We start from the raw sequence: 15,614 nt of genomic DNA on the forward strand, positions 1-15,614 counted from the left end.
TCTGCCTCCTCCCCAAACCCTTCCCTGGCTACAATGCTTAAAGGGATTGCCTTCTTGTAATTAGTTCCTACTATCACAAAGGTTACACCTACATTAACTAGACATGAATGATAAGCCTGCCTATGTGTTCAAAGTCAACACCAGAGTGGAGGTGGGGTATTGTAGCTGGCAATTTGGAGAGTCCCAAGTATCTGAAAATGACAGGAGGAATAAACATTGTAAAGGTCGCTCCAATTAGCAGGCTTATTCATGCTAAGCTGAAACTCTGGAGTTTGTGTATGAAGACTTGCATACTGGTGGAGGGAGAGTGAGAACCAATCAGCATGGTTTGAACAAGTAATAAGCAGAGTGGTACAAATTACTGTTGTTTTCAGTGATGTTAAATAATTGTCCAACATCTACAGCATCTCCGAACCACAGGAAGTCAAACGTTGGGAAAGAGCAGCATATTCTCAGAGCTCTAGCCAGTCTGCAATATAGTCTCTTCTAATCCACACTCAACACAAATAATAACACAAAAGAAGAGGCTTCAAGAATAAGATGCTCCCTGCATTCAAATTTCCATGAATGGAGATGAAAAGGAGCTCACTCAGCAAAATGCTTTTCATGACAAGCATGAATCCTGAGCTTGAGTACCAGGACCCACTTAAAAAGCCAAGGGTGGTTACATATGTGAGATCCCAGCTCAAGAGAGCTGGAGACAGGTGGATTCCTGAGGCTGATTCACGAAGCAGCCTACTTGAATTGCTGGATTTCGGGTAAAACTGAGGGACTGTGTCTCAAAAAATAAGATTGACAATATCCTGAGGAATGACAGCCAAGGTTGCCCTCCTGCCTCCACACACACATATGTACACTCATGCACATGCATATGTACATGCAAACACACACACACACACACACATTAGCTTAGTTATTTCCCCAAGCATAGTGAATTGGTAGTATGAAATCTCTAGATAATGCTATCTTAAATTATAGGAACATGCTTTAGACATGGAAATAAAGTAGCAGAGGATGATTTTTTTCAACACAATTCATCCCTAGACCGTTCTTCCTCTTTCATAAATAAGCATTTATTACTTTCATACAAATAGAGCTGGTTTTAACTATGTGTATGGGTGTCTATGTGGCATGCTCCCATATGTGAGTGGATGCACAGGTACATGTGTATCCTGAAGGCCAGCTGCTCACACATGTTGTCTTCCCCAATCACTCTCCACCTTGTTTTTTGAGATAGAGCCTCTCACTGAACCCGGAGTTTACCAGTTTGACTGCTGTAGAGTGCTTGCCTAGCATGTGTGAGGCTCTTGAAGCTATTCCCAGCACTGTCAGAAAGAACTAAAACTGCACACAAACCCTACCTGAGCCCATATCCCAATAATCCACACAGCTCTTTCCTTGTTTGACTAGATGTCCTTTACTTGAATGAGTACTTGTATTTTCCTTTCTGGAAGACAGGTCTAGATGTCAAATGATACATTCTACTGATAGCAGTGCTTTTCCGTGAGTCGTAACTTGAACAGTCCAGACTTTAACAGTATTTGCTCTCAGTGATTGGGGATGAGCCACACATGAAGCGTACACAAGTAAACAGCATCCTTTGATGTTGGCTACAAACAGTATTTACTCAAGATGAAGAATGAATTTGAAAATATCCACCTAAAACCCTTCAGACTGGGGAGGGATAAGAACCAGTTGGTAGAGATTTGCGCAAGTGTAAGGGAAGAACACACATTACTGAGGTTGTCCGTGCTAGTCAATAATTCCCAGCATCTGCAGTGTGGCAGGATCACAGGAAGTGAAGTTTAAGGAGTGCCTCATTTTCCCAGCTCGATCCAGACTCTGTGATGCACTTTCCTGAAATACACAATCAACACAATTAAATAATGACATGCCATCTAAGAGTTAGAATTCAGCCCTTCACCTCTTTCTCATCTTGAAAATTTCCCACATAGTTAGGGCCAGATATTGCTCTATTTGAAAAGCAAGAATGCCTCATAAAAGCACCACCAGTGCCAGCTGTCATTATTCACGTGGTGTTAAGTGCTCCTTCTGTAACCACTAGATAGCAAGAGTATTTCTGTTTAGCAAGGCGATCGTAAAATTAGACAAGCAAGCCACAGCAGTGTAATCTATAAATAATACAGTGGAAGGAAGCATGCTTGCATGATATCCTTATTACAGTGTTGTGTTTTAAGAAAAAAATGGGGCAGGTCTGCCATGGAAGAGGAGTATGGAGAGAAGATAGTTCAAGAGAAAGGAGAAACAGACAAGCTGTCCGTGGGGATTGTTAAGGATACGAGTGCTCTCCCCATGGTGAAATGTGGGTAGAATGCCTGAGGAAGCCGTGTAGCTCCTGGAGGCATTGTTGGCAGCTGTGACGTTGGCTCTGCTTGTCTGGTAGGAAGGGGAGAAGCAGTGCCACTGAAGGGTGCTGATAAGTTTGCGTCCACGTCAGCTCCTGTCTGGAGTGAAATTACTGAAAAATAAAGATTTCTCGTGAGCCCGGAAAGCAAGAATGTAATCATATACAGTGTGAACTTTTACTTTTTCCTCATTTTTATGGAAAGGGCCTGTCAGTGCCTTAAACAGCACTCTGTTATTAATTTATTTGTTTATTTGTTTGTTTATTTATTTATTTATTCATTTATTTATTTATTTAATTTTTTGTTTGGCTAGTCAGACTCCACCATTTTCTGGTCTAAAAAGATGCTGCCAACTTCTGCCAAATGTGGTCTAGCATCTCCCTCTCTCTCTCTCTCTCTCTCTCTCTCTCTCTCTCTCTCTCTCTCTCTCTCTCTCTCTTTCTCTGTGTGTGTATGTGTGTGTGTGTGTGTGTGTGTGTGTGTGTGTGTGTGTAGGCCCAATGTCAATGACAGGTTTTTTCCTCCATTGCTCCCCTTATTCCTCTGTGACGGGGCCTCTTACTAAGATCACTTAGAGCTTTCTGGTTTGACTACAGTGTCTGCCTAGCCAGCTCCAGGGAGCCTCCTGTCTCTTCCTCAGTGCTAAGATTACAGATGCATGCCGCCATGGCCCACAGTTACATGAGTTCTGGGGATCCAAACCCAGCTCCTCCTGGTTGTATAGCAAGCATATAACTGACAAATCCATATCCCTAGTCCCTAAAATGTCATTTAACAAGATGAAAAATAATGATTAAAGAATATAAGAGATGTGGGTTTTTTTTGGGGGGGGGCCTTTGAAGTTTTTCCTTATCTTCTTTCTGTATTTGAGTCTAAGTAGGGTCACTTAAATATAGTAAAATGAAACAGATTCGATGCCAGCGTCTGTTCTCTACTAGTCATCTGACTCAATACTTTGGAGCGCTATACTGGAGCATAAACGCAACTCTTCTTGTTTTACAAGGGAGCGAGCTGACATTGACAGGTGTCAAATGGCTTTCCTAAGTTATGTTGAGAGCAAGCATTTTCTTTAGACGTTTAACAGGCTCCGAGAACCTTTGGAATTTTCAAAATGATTCCCCTTGAAAGTTAAGCAACACACTGAGAGGGTCGTTGTGAATCCTCTGAAAGATACAGGATGTCATCTAAGCAAAGCTGCACTGTGCCTGGCACCGGGATGATGCTGCCAACGGAAGGATGTGTCACATGAAAAGGCTGATAAGCTGAGGCCTGAATAAGGAAAAGCAGATATCTGGATATAATTGGACATGAGGTTCTAAACAAAGAACTTGCTCATAATGGGTGTTTGAAATAATGGCATCCCATTCTCAGTTAAAAATATCAATAGGAAATAGTAGGAAAGGATCAGTTGTACACCTCTGTGTTCCTTACTGCTGGTGGCAAAGTGGATCAGAATATCTCCCCTGTTGTTCTTTCAGTGGAAACTGTCCCCCAAGGGCTCATATGTTTGAACACTGGGTCTCCACCTGTTTGGGAAGGTTTGTGACATTTAGGAGGTAAAGACTAGGTGGAGGAAGTGGGTCACTGGGGGTGGGCCCTTGATGTTTGATAGCTAAGCCCACTTCCTGTTCACTTTCTGTTTCCTATGGTTGCAATGTGACCAGCGGGCCTCCTGTTTCTGCTGTCAGGTACTTCCTGCTGTGATGGATGGAATCCATCCCCTTGAACTGTAACTAACTAAACTTCTCCTTACATAGCCTTGATCAGGTGTTTTCTCACAGCAACTGGGGAAGTATCTAATACAGAGCATATGTAATTGTTAGGGTTGCAATATAATGTTTGCTTTAAAGAATCAAGTTTAGACTACACTTTTCATTGGAATGTTTTATGACAAGGAAAGTGCTCCATTTTATGTTGAAATGGGTGCAGATATTAGTGATGATTATGAACTTTAACTGAAATTTAAACAGAAACTGAATTTTAAAATTTGTTAAATTTTAATAAATTTAAATTCTGATTGACATCCAACTTAGAAGCCTTGTAACTATCCTTATTCTGGACCCAGGAATAATTCAGAGACTTTTCAATATTTTGTAAGTTCATAAAGATGAGGACAACATATTGTCCATCCTAGTGAAAACATTGGGCCCCAGTAAAGTTATAATTTTCAAAATCAGCTTGTGAGCTGAGAATCTTGTATCCCACGCTAGTCTTGTGAGATTTGTTGGCACAGATCACAGTCCTGGTACCTGGTGATCTTGTAAATCCACTGAGGGTAAATTTTAGGACTTAGGAGTTGTGAATCTTCTTGGATGACGAGTTCCAAGATAAAGGCTATTTATATGGTCTCCATAAAAAGCTTGATGACTTCAGATGGGGTGTGTGTGTGTGTGTGTGTGTGTGTGTGTGTGTGTTACATATGTGTGTGTGTGTAGTTCAGAGGTTCACATAACTCTTTCTGTATCACGTTTACCTTAATTTTCAAGACAGGGTCTCTCACTGAATGTGTAGTGGTTTGAATTTTGTAGACTAGAAAGCCCCAGGGATTCACCTATCTCTGCCTTCTAGCTCTGGGATTATAGGTGGCTGATGTCACACTCAGCTTATTTTTAGAAGGATATTGGAGATCATCATGCTATATTTTGCTCACTGAATTATCTCCTAAGACCCTTACCTGGGTCTTTGTATAGGCATAAACACAAACTTTTCATGCCAGATTTCAGGTAGTAACCTACCACATATTTTAATGCTACAGTAAACTAATCTTAAAATTTGGTCCTGATTCTTTGGCTACTAGCTTCATATTACATAATGTTTAAAGATAATTAGAAATTCTTTTTAAGAGGTAGAATTTGGTACCCCAGAATCATAGACATTCAGACTAAGTTAATCTGGAATGAAGCCTAGGTTTGTGTTGTGTCAAACACCCTAGGAGGGCTGTGGGCCTTTTAGAAACATTGAGTCAGCAGATAAAACACATTTACTATTGGGCATGCTGTGGATATTGCTCTGTATGCTGTGAATGTGCTGCTCTGATTGGTTAATAAATACAGTGCTGATTGGCCAGTAGCCAGGCAGGAAGTATAGGTGGGACAAAGGTAGAGAAGAGAATTCTGGGAACAGGAAGGCTGAGTCAGGAGATGCTGCCAGCCTCTGAGAAAGCAAGATGTAAAGACAAAAGTAAATAAAGGTACCAAGTCATGTGGCTAAACATAAATAAGAATCATGGGTTAATTTAAGAGCTAGTCAACAGTTAGCCTGAGCTAATGGCTGAACAGTTCTAATTAATATAATTCTGAGTGATTATTTTATAAGTGGGCTGCAGGACTGTGGGGGCTTAGCAGCACCAGAGAGGAAATTTCCAGGTTCATGGACATATCATAATGTTGGCACAACCAAAATACTTCCCCTACATGGCAGGGAGCCAGACACCCAGCTCTGCTTGCTGTTAACCGCAGTCTATAAAAAATTGTTTCTCTGTTCAAATAAGTTTGAAAAATGTCGAAGTAAGAAAAGCTAAATGAATTTCTTAGGATCTCTCTCTCTCTCTCTCTCTCTCTCTCTCTCTCTCTCTCTCTCTCTCTCTCTCTCTCTGTTTTACAGGTTTATTTTTTCCCATGCTTATAAACTGTAAGGGGAAGTCATCAGAAGCAGTTTACAATTTTGCAAATACATCTGATCACTACCAATGGTTATATTGATTTTTTTTAATACAGTAGCATCTAAATCATCTAGGAGACAAATATATGAGCATGTCTATGAAGGACTTTCTAGATTGAGTTAATTAAGGGAGGCCTGTCCTAGATATGTTCAGCACCTGCACATGGAGTGGGTCCTGGAGAGAATGAGAAGGAGAAAGGATCTATCAGCAGCATCCCTCTCTCAGCCTTCTGACTACGGATGCTGTTATGACTGCCTGCCTCAACCTGTTGCTGCACCTCCCCTGCTATGATGGCTGTTCCTTCAAGCTGCGCCAAAACAAACACATCCTCTTTTAGCAGGATTTGTCAAGTGGTTTGTAATAGCCACAAGGGAAGCGACTAATACATGCGTGAAGCATTTCTCTAGATGAAATTGTTTCTCGGCATGTTTCTCAAAAGGCTGCTGGGGGGTGGGGGTCGTAAATCATCATAAACACCAGGCATCCTTGGCTTTCACAGTGGGCACAAAGGCTGCACAGAAGAGAGATGGGGGGCTATAGACACTGGCATCCCCATTCCCCCTTCTGTGTAACAGAGGCTCCTGCTTTCTACTCTTTTCTCACACTCGTTTTTCCTTCCAGTGTTGTAGAACTTGCGCTTCTGAATCATTCATTTGGAGACTCGCAGTTGCCTACTTGACTTCTAAGATCTTTGGTCCCCAAGTGACTTGTGTTCTGAGCCTCAGTTTTCTGAACATAGTGCTATTGTCTTAGGAGGTTGTTTTATTGACCTGTTAGAATAATTTCTGTTACAGCCTTACTGCATCTATTTCATCAAGTGAGTGTGGGCTTGAACCCGTGACAGACACAGTGGCTTTTTTGTACATCTGAGAGAATGGGGCAAGAATAAAAGGAAGCTGAATCTGTATTCACTACCTCCAAAGACCCTGAGGTAACCAACACTCAGCTTTTACATCAGCTTCAGTCAGTGTTTCTCATAATGGTCATGTAGAACTGGGTACAGATTCCAGCCAGTGTTTGGACTTCAGGGAAAAGGGTTTGGTGAATGAGATAAGCAACAGGAGCATGTGTCACAGAGGAGACAGGAAAGATGTGGTACAAGTTAAGTTTCTTAGCCTCTGAAGGGAAAATTTTAAATCAAAATGAAAGGAGACTCCTGGCAGCTAACAATCATCACATGACATTCCATTGCAAATGAGTGAAAATGCAACTGGTAAACAGTTAAGGACTGGCATTTCTGGTGTGGTTTATGAATGCTGATGCTAAAATGACAGAAGAATTTTCTTTGAAAGTAGGAAATTGTGCCTTTTTATGTTGAAATAGGCAACTGTAGGATGTCTTTTAGAAGCATCCATAATTTGTGTGTGTGTGTGTGTGTGTGTGTGTGTGTGTATGTGTGTGTGCATGTGTGATATGCATTTGTGTGATGTATATGCATATGCCCCTGCACATATATTCATATATTACAGGAGGGTGTCATATGTCCTTTTCCATCACTTTTTATCTTATTCCCTTGAGACAAGGCTTCTCATTGACCCTGAAACAAAGCTAGAAGCCAGCAAGCCCCAGGAATCCTCCTGTCTTTTTCCTCCACAGTGCTAGAGTTACAGGTGCATGTGGCTATACTCAGCTTTATTTTTTAGCATGGATGCTGGGGGTTTGAACTCAGGATCATTCTTATGCTTGACCAGCAAGTGTTCTTACCTGCTGAGCCACCTTCCAAGCCCAAGCATCTTAAATTTTTTCTGTGTCAGACTAGGGCTTCGCCATTCCTAGTTGTGCTGGCTAGTTTCTATGTCAACTTGACACAGGCTGAAGTTACTTGGGAACTAGAAAGTTCAATTGAGAAAATGCCCCAACGAGACTGTCCTGTGGTGAATTTTTTTGACTGATAATTGATATGGGATGAGGCAACTCAATGTAGGTAGTGCCACTCTTAGCTTGGTGGTTCTGGGTGCTCTAAGGAAGCAGGCTGAGCAAGTCATGAGGATCAAATCAGTAAGCAGCACTCGTCCATGGCTTCTGCATCAGCTCTTGCCTCCAGATTTCTTCTATGTGAGTTCCTGCCTTGACTTCCCTCAGTGAGAAAGTGAGAGTTGTGATCTGAAATAAACTCTTTCCTCCCCAAGTTGTGTTTGGTCATGCTGTTTGATCACAACAGTAGAAACCCTAACTAAGACACTGCTATAAGGAGATCTTGAGTTTCTTCAGCAGCAGTCTCGTTCTGGTGTCCCCCAAAGAGAACAATTCAGACAATACACAGTAATAAAGCAAACAGACGAGAGTCTAATTGGCACAGACAAGGAAGCAGATCTTTGTGGTAAGAGGGAGCAGATCTAGCAGCAAAGAGCTGGGCTTTGGCAGGTATGGGGATTGCATTCCTCCTCTCTCCTCTGCCCCTCCTGTGTGCCTCCTCTCTGCTGGGCACTGTCAGGGAAAGGATGCACTACTTTGGAAGCCCATTTACTTAGAGTTCAAACTGTTAGAAGTAGATGTACACTATGTAGAGGAGTTTAAGAGCCATTTAAGTACAAAAGTCCACTAGAGGGAAGGGGAACAGCATGCTGCACACGTTCCCTCAGAGAAGAAGCCAGGTCTGAGTGACTCAGTTCAAGTCCAACACCACCAGCTTCTGTTCTTTGTATCCTGCTGTAGTGACTTCCATCATTGTGTCCTGTTTGAGGCGCCTGAGCTAGCCCAGCTGGGGTCCCTATCACTGATGATTGTTCTTTACATGCTCTTTGGGGAGAGAGTGTTGTGATTAGTCAGTCCTTCCCAGAGATACCCCCTGCACAACATTACCACCAAGTTCCTCTGGTAGTTTTATATTCTTCTTTTATGCTCTGCTTTTGCCACCATGGACTAACCCATACATCGTCCAGGTCAAAGATACCGTCTTCAAGATTCTCCAATGAGGAATGAGTGAGAAGGGCTGTTTTTATGGGGAATGCCTCAGGCTGCAGAGTGCTCAAGTAGTGTATTCACACCTGTGGTGGTTTGGATGGAAATGTGCCCCCCCTCCCCAAACTCATGTTTGAATGCTTAGTTACCAGTTGGTGGAACTTTTTGGGAACTATTAGGAGGTGTGGTCTTAATACACCTCTAGGAGGAGGTGTATCATTGGGAGTGCTTTCAAGTTATCCCCAGTTAGCTCTCTCCTCTCTCTTCCTTGTGGTTTTTGTCTCAACAAATAAGGTCTTAGCCACTGGTCCAGCGACATGCCTGCCTGCCTGCTGCTATGCTCCCCATTCTGATGGTCATGCACTCACCCTCTGAAACTGCAGTCCCTCAGATAAGCTTTTCTTCTGTAAATTGCCTTGGTCATGTTGTCTTATCACAGCATTAAAAATGTGACAAAAACACCCATGCAGGACCCTGGAAAGAAGGAAAAATGAACAGAAAACACAAAAGCCCTAGAAGTGGAAACTCTGTCCAGAATCAAGTCCCAGGCTTGGCATGATGTGTGTGTGTGTATGTGTGTGTGTGTGTGTGTGTGTGTGTGTGTGTGTGTGTGTGTGTGTGTGGTGTATGTACATCATTTTCTCCTGCTGTAGAGAGTTGTTCACTTCATGTTTGAGTTCTGTAAGTCCATCTCTTACTTTTCCTAAAATGGTTTAAATTGGGGTTTTGAGAATTTCCTGCCAAGCTTTTTATTAACATGAGACTCATTAGGGCAAAATATTCAGACTTTTAAACACTGAAGTGTCTAAGCAAGTTTAAAAACAAAAAAATAAAATAAAAAACCATGTTAAGGAAGATCGATGTTGTCCTTCTCATGTGTGTGTGTCATATTTATACAATGCGTGCCTAGCATGCACAAGGCTATGGGTGGAATCTTTAGTCTGTCAAATCCTAAACCAGCTGCCTTGTGTTTGCCATAATCTTCATGGGTAACATACACAGATTTTAGTTCAAACAATATACAGAGTCCATTTTGAGGGCAGATAGCAAATTAGGAGCTGGTAGTGCTGTTAGCTGTCTCTCTCTGGAACCATTAACAGCAACTGTTACTGGAGTTATAAGAGTCAGAGCCCAAACCCTGATGACCAACTAGCAAGCTAGGTTTAGCCACCCAGTAGGCCAATTAAACCAACAACTTATAATGAAAACAGAAAAAGAAAACTTACTCAATTTGCCCACATTGGGAGGGGGAAGAGTGACCCTCCATTACCCAAGACTATCTTCAGAATCCTTACACGAGGTTCAGGTTTAAATCGAAAGCAAGAAGTGTTCATAGCTGACTAGTCCTGCCCAAGTGTTTGGTTCCCTGGCATGTCATAGCTCTGCTGCAGTGTCTGTAAGGTGGTCCACTGAGTTGCAAATCTTTCTACAGTAGACAAATTCCTCCTCTACTCACCACCTCAACCTCTCCTTCTCCCAGCAGGCAATTCCTATGGAAACTCCAACTTCTTCAGGTTCCTTGTTTTCCATAGCCATACAGAGAATCACAATACCTATCGAATATTTTCATTCCTGCCAGCACTATGTTCTGTCTGTGTGGTTCAGTTCTCTGCCTTTCTTTCTCAAACCCGAGGCAGATCTGCACTAAAGCAGAGGGGAGGGATCTGAGCTCTCTGCTCAGGTAGACAAGATGTGGATAGAAAGTAAATGAGCAAGACTGAAGTGGGGTCTCTCTTAGCAGTCCATATGGTTAGCAACAGAGAATAGAAATATGCCAAGGAGCTAACTAGGTTAGCCATGTGTGAGGCAGATCTCTCTTTTCTCTATAAGTTGCTAAAAGAAATAATTATTTAAAGGAACAAAAATAATTATAGTCAATGCCTGTGTTAGGAGATACTTAGAATTACAGATGCAGTAAATAATGTTGAATTCACACATTTTCACATTCTACACGGCTATGTAATTCTCACAAGGATTTGGATGTGACTTTTCTCTGAATTTTACGAATGATGACACTGACATTCAGAAAGGCATAGATAATTTCCAATATTCATTGCACTGTGACTTGAACTGGTTGCTTCTCTGAGATCTGGGTTACAGGAAGGACCTGTGTCACCACTGTGAATGATCCCAAGCCATCCCTCCAGGGAACACACCAGGAAGTCCCCAGCCAGCGCCAGCCACATCACCACTGTATCACCCACTTTCCTCATCTTTGTGAGAAGATGCATATCAAACCCAGCTTAGAGAGCAAGCTTGTGATTTGGTTCACAATTTAAAGGCATATAGTCCATCCTGGTGGGAGTCAGAATGTCGGCAAGATCAGGTGGCAACTGCTCACCTTGTATACAGCCAGGAAGCAGAAAGTGAAAATGCAAGGAGGCTGGCCTAGAAACATCCAGGCTCACCCCCGGGATCCACTGCCTCCATGAGACTCTACCTCCTAAGGGTTCCACAGCCTTTCTGAACATTCCCATCAGCTAGATGGTATTGTGTTCAATCACATTTATCCATGAAGAACATTTTCAATCCACAGTAGCCACACGGTTCCCATGCTCCACCACTGCACCCTGTGGTGTAGCCCCTTATCCTCAGGCTTTCAAGCACCAGCTTAATTATTTATCATTTCATATGACCTTTGACATAAAATTTAAAAACACCTAGAGCTGTTTAATACTCAAAAAAATGAATTTGCCTCTGGTGTTCAATCTGTCGACCATTCCAGAGGATGTGGCAGTGACCACAGCTGTTGTAGCCATGAGGATGAATCCAGAACATGCATACTTAGACTCCAAATTTTTGAGTTCTAGAAAAAAGAATCAGAGCAGGGTGCTAGTGGGTAACTGTAGAAATAGAGACAGTTTCTTCAAAAGGAGGACTCTTTCAAATAAGGAATTGGGCCAGAATGTTGGGAAAGAAAGGATGTTTGAAGTTCAATGGCCTAAACAAGGAGTACTGGGACTATTTCTGGCTCATTCTGTAGATCCTTCCTACCTATTCCTGTGTTCATATGCTGATGTTTTTCTTGTTCATGACTGTTTCCTTCTAGGTAGTCCTTGATGGTGGTAGGTTTCCAATCTTTATCATTGTTTATTAACATGCTAATATTTAACAGTATTTTTTTTGTTCATTGCGTATGGCTCTGTGTATTGGTGTGTGTATGTGTCCATTGCAGCTAGAGCTACAGGTGATGGGTGGCCTGGTGTGGGTGCTGGAATCTGAACTGAGTCCTCTGAAAGAGCAGTACATGCTCTTAATGGTGTAGCTTTCTCTCTAGCTCCTAATATGCTGATATTGATGCCTTTTTCTCCTTTCTTTTCTCCTTCCACATAGCCAGAAAAGCCAGCCAGGACAGTGCTAGACAGCACTAAAAATAAAAACTTTTAAACTAACATACAAATAAATAAAATGTTAAAGATATCTGCGTAATAAAATCAACAGGGCACCTAATGAGTCTGGGTGTACCCTGAATCTTCTAAGCTTCTTGCTTGAGTGGCCCTTGATATTTTTTATATTATTACTACTTTTGAAGTATTACAGGTTGAAACTAAAGCCCCACACATGAGAGCTAAGAGCTCTACCATAGAGCTATCTTGTTTCTCTATTTTTATTTTGAGACCATGTCTTACTACATTCCCTAAGCAGTCCTTGAATGTGCAATCATCTTTTCCTCAGCCTTCCGAGTAACTGAACTACAGGCCTCTATCAATGAGTCGTTCAGATCTAAATGGTTTTCATTAACTAAAACCATTTCATCCTGTCTAGGACTATGTATAACAGATATGAGCAATGCCTGAAGATTAAATTAAACACTTCTAAACTTTGTTTATAAAATCGAGATCTCTGTGGGTGGGGTGAGACACAGATCGTTCATTTGCATTGTGTTTGACTGTCCTGTTTCAATTGCTGATTACTAAGTACATTGTGATTTCCACAGTTAAGTAGCTTTCTCCTGCTAGGAGTACCATCTGCCTTGCTTTCCAGCATATACTTTCCATAGGACTGAGTTGGAAGCATCAATTGTAGATCTGATTACTTCTTTAGGGTTAGGGTTAGGGTTAGGGGAATAGTTATGTGTTTACCTTGTCTAGTTTTCCTGTGGAGTCCCAAGCAGAACTTGTGACTCATGACTTGTGAATGTGAAATTGTTCCACATTCAAAACATATTTGCCAGCAGGATCCAACAATCTCTAGTGAATAGAAGATTACTTGCAAGGCCTCTAGAGTTTCCCCAAACACAAAATGAGCATATTGTATAAAACTGATACATCACACACCTAAAAATACAACATTTTAGTTTAAGTCTTATGAAATGACTAAAATATTTACACAAGGACAGAAACAAGATAAAAGAGAATAAAAGGAAGTAATGACAATTTATATTTTCCCTGAATCTGGAACCAACCAGCTCTGAGGTCAGATGGAAATACAAGTGTAGAAAGCACCTTAGCTTGGGTTACATGCTGGAACCACTGTCGTCTTAGTTTCTTTCCCTTGTTACTGTGCTAAGACACCCTGACAGAAGTAACTGAAGGAGAAAAGGTTATTGTAACTCTAACTCACAGCTCCAGGTTCCAGTGCGTTGTGGAACTGCAGTCCAGATAGGAAGTTAAAACAGCTGGATGCACCATACCCCTAGTTAAGAGCAGGGAGGACCACATAAACACGGTTCAGCTACCTTTCTCTACTCTTAGGTGACTTAGGGACCGAAGCAGAGGAATGGTGTCAGCTGGTTTCAGCCTAGGCTTTCCTACATCAATTAGCACAATCAAGATGATTCTGCACAGACCAACCTGAAAAAGACAATTTTCCATTGAGACTCTTCTCTGGTGATGGTAGGTTGTATGGACAAATAAAACTGACTGTTCATGATCAGGCTCTTCATTGTACGCACATTTTATAAACTTAAACATTGTCTCAAACACTAAAATTTTGCCATTCATGTTTGATGATGCTCTGAACTTTATAAAGGAAATTATTCTGGTAATCTGAAGAATTCTATTGTCCATGCATTCCCCACAAAACTTGTTTGGCCTTGTGTCTACTCAAGAAGCAGAGAGAGAAGAATACCGGTGCTCAGCTCATTTTCTCCTTTTTTTTCAGTCTAGGACCCAAGTCCACAGAGAATGCCACCCATAGTAAGTGACAATATAGGAATTTGGAAGCTTTTACAGGAAACTGGAGGTATCACCACTTGCTGTTCTTCCAGGGGACCTGAGTTCCATTCCCAACATCCACTTCAGAGGATTCACAAACGCTCTTAACTTTAGCGTCAGTAGATCCAAAACATCACCCCCCCACCCCCCCACCCCCCACCCCCCCACCCCCCCCACCCCCCCACCCCCCCCACCCCCCCACCCCCCCCACCCCCCTACCCCCCCCACCGCGCACACACACACACTCATACATACATATACATATACATGAAAGAAAAATAAATCTTCAGAAACTTTTGTAATTTTGAGGTTTAGCATTTTTTTGAGGGACATCTACCTCTTCTCTTTGTTTCCATTTTCATTCTCAGAGGTTATAGGGTGGCCCTGGATGTGTTGGGAATTCAACCTGAGAATGTTGAGTCACTAGAGTTGTCCAAGGAGATTAGGACCTGACTTGCACTCTAAATATAGTTTGGTTTATGCTGCGATTCCTGGTTTGTAGCTGGGGAGGAAGAAATGCCTCAACCAAATGTTGTTAATTGTGTTGAAATGTTTGATCCTCAGCTAGGAGAGACTTCATCCAGACCCTGAAGTGTGGGGCCCCTTTCCCTGCCACATCCACAAGAACTGCCCTGACTTTCTATCCTATCTTAAAAAGACATCCTATCTTGTTAACAGTTTTGAATACTGTCGAGAATCATGCTGATGCTGAATGCTCTCGGCTTTGAAGAAGTGGCCTTGACAATGTCCCTGAAGGGAGCACATCTTGCCTTCATCCAAGTCTTTTCCTTGAGGCCCAGCACTCTCGTCCCCAGGGCTGTTCTAACATCGCTGATGAACTTGCAGGCTCCTTTGACCACCACTGCAAGCCCATTATCTGAGGATTTCCCCAGCAACAATCCACAGTGGGACTCTGCTGTGAGCCAGACCCGGGAAATTTAGGAGACTGACTTCTGACTCGTTCTCTTTTTATTCACTTAATTCCTTAATGTCTGCATCTGCTGTAATCACAACACTTTTCAATTATAGTGAAGACCCAACCGTGGGGGTAAAACGGGATTATGATAATTGGTAGACTGGAGAGGCACAGAAATGGGTTTCAAAAGCTTTTTGAAAAAGCTATCTGACCAAAACAAGATCAATGCAGTTGGCTGCTAATTAAAGGGAACAGACAAAGGAAGGCAACCTAGCTGATTTTAATGTAGGAGCATCATTAAACAGCTTACGTTAATCAGCTTGCCTTTTGAAGACTATTGAAATGTTTTGTTTTGGGGTCTCTAAGGAAAGCATATAGAAATTGAAACTGACCTCCAACTACATGTAGAAAGAATATGAATTCTTAAAAGGGGAGACATAAAGTACACATACGTACAGAATAATCAGCTTGGAGAAATGCTCAGTGGTTAAGAATCCTTGCCGATCTTGTAGGAGATCTGAGTTTGGCTCCCAGCACCCACCCATGTTGGACAGCTCATAACTACCTGTTACTACAGCACCAGCAGATCCAACACCCTCTTCTAGCCATCTCAG

The 15,614-nt window shown here is 42.1% G+C and overlaps 1 protein-coding gene across 3 annotated transcripts in view; it reads left to right on the forward strand.

Moving 5' to 3' along the window:
* The window catches only part of LOC131925151 (contactin-associated protein like 5-1-like), an 898,625-nt gene that overhangs the window by 516,257 nt on the left and 366,754 nt on the right, over positions 1-15,614 (forward strand). The window lies entirely within an intron of this gene.

This window comes from Peromyscus eremicus, chromosome 15 (genome assembly GCF_949786415.1).
Source record: "Peromyscus eremicus chromosome 15, PerEre_H2_v1, whole genome shotgun sequence".
In the NCBI taxonomy this organism is placed as follows: domain Eukaryota; kingdom Metazoa; phylum Chordata; class Mammalia; order Rodentia; family Cricetidae; genus Peromyscus; species Peromyscus eremicus.